Raw genomic sequence first — 1,842 nt, 5'->3', positions numbered from 1 at the left:
AAACTCTTAGGGTTGTCTTGGTCTATGTTGCATGTAAGTGTTATTCGGTCCATTTCCTTGGTTACTCCAAGAAAAGTTTCGATGGTTTTGCTGTGAAGGATTGTAGAAATTGGACTGTGTTCCTTGTCCATTTTTGTTTTGGTGTTGATTCCCTACATAATAAACTAACTCGGGATTTAATTTAAAATTCTTGAAAAAATGGTCATCCCCACAATATATGCAGGAAACAACATCAAATTGACTAGGTGGTTGAGCTGCAACATGATTAAAATTGTTAGTAGTAAATTATTTCAACATTGAATAGATAGAAGATACCTAAGCTGAGAGTGAAGTGAGTGCATCTACTTCATGCACTCCTACTACTCGTCTTCCTAAAACTGCTCGATTTGTCAGCCATTGGTAATTGTTATTGGCTATTCTCTCAATGATCCCATAATCCTCATTATAAGACTTCGATAAGGTAACACCTTTCGCAGAAGCATCTACCACCAACCTTGTGTGCGTGTTGAGACCATTATAAAATGTCTCCAATTGGATGCAATATGGAATCTCGTGGTGAAGGCATCTACGTAGTAACTCCTTGAATCTTTCTCACGCTTCCTATAAGGACTCATCATCCATTTGTTGGAAAGTGGTGATCTCATTCTACAGGTTAGCATTTTTGCTAGGTGGGAAATACTTTATCAAAAAACATCTGGCTAATTCTTTCCAGGTTGAAATTGAATGTGGTGGCAATGAATTAAGTCATGCTCAATCTTGAAAGGTTTAAATCTTCTATGGGTATACCACTAAACTAGCCCATGGTTTGAAGCATTTGAAAAATCACTGAATTCAAATCAAATTGGGGTGCCTCGATCTCCGGTCTCCTAATTCCCAGATTTAACTCATTAAAGAGTGGCAGAACGTACTACCTTATAGCCCGATCCCTATCATCAGCAATAAGGATTGGATTGTGCACATTAGCGGCTCCATTTCCTTTACCATCATTTTGATTTCCACTTCTACAGCTTGTCTCTAGGCTATTATGCCTCATCTTCTTTGTCTAAATATCTGCTCAATTTTAGGGTCTATAGGTAATAAATCGATGATTCGATCTATGATCATAAACACATAAAAATAAATCACAAAAAAAATAAAGAATAAAGAATTAATAATTAATTATCAAAGTTAGAAATTAATAGAATAAAATAAAAACCAAATTGAAAATAAGAATTTCACAAAAAAATGATTAAGGCAACAATCCCTGGCAACAACGCCCAAAACTTGTAACGCGTGGTTTGTGTAAGTGTACATAGTAGTTATCAAGAAATAACTAATTAAATAAGTTATCATCTCCACATGGACTGTGTATGTTAATCAATTATTTGTAAAATTAATATTAACAATTTGGTAAGAAAAACACAATATTCTTGTGCTGATTAACGATTAAATTAAATTAAATAATCCAGATGCAAAGTGATCCCTAATGAAAAATAATCCAAATGCAATGTATGCAATAGGATGAATGAGATTGGTTTAGCAGCAAATTCACAAACTTCAACAATCAATAACATGAATAGGCTAGAATAATCACATCATTCAACTTAATTCATTTTCATCATGCTTAATAATGTTCCGGAAAGTATTCTAGGGCAACTCGATTTTTCATGAGCTTGAAATCAATTTTAAGTCATTTCGAAATCTTTCATTTAGAAAAACATGCATACTACCATAATCATAATTAACTAAGGACTTTTTAGAATCCATGTGAAATAACAAGGACAGGTTAGGTTTGAAACAATTTAATCACATAAATCTAAAAGTTATGTAAGGTAATAGAGCTCTCTTGAGTTATTATGAACC

At 33.4% G+C, this 1,842-nt stretch overlaps 1 non-coding gene across 1 annotated transcript; it reads left to right on the top strand.

The window, feature by feature from the left end:
• The first annotated feature begins 547 nt into the window (after window positions 1-547).
• Window positions 548-654, top strand: LOC121211701 (small nucleolar RNA R71). Its single transcript, XR_005906920.1, has one exon. It is a non-coding gene; the product is annotated as a small nucleolar RNA R71 (small nucleolar RNA).
• The last annotated feature ends 1,188 nt before the right edge of the window (window positions 655-1,842 follow it).

This window comes from Gossypium hirsutum, chromosome A12, assembly GCF_007990345.1.
Source record: "Gossypium hirsutum isolate 1008001.06 chromosome A12, Gossypium_hirsutum_v2.1, whole genome shotgun sequence".
NCBI classification, from domain to species: Eukaryota; Viridiplantae; Streptophyta; class Magnoliopsida; order Malvales; family Malvaceae; genus Gossypium; species Gossypium hirsutum.
This window is presented reverse-complemented; position numbering and strand designations above follow the sequence as displayed.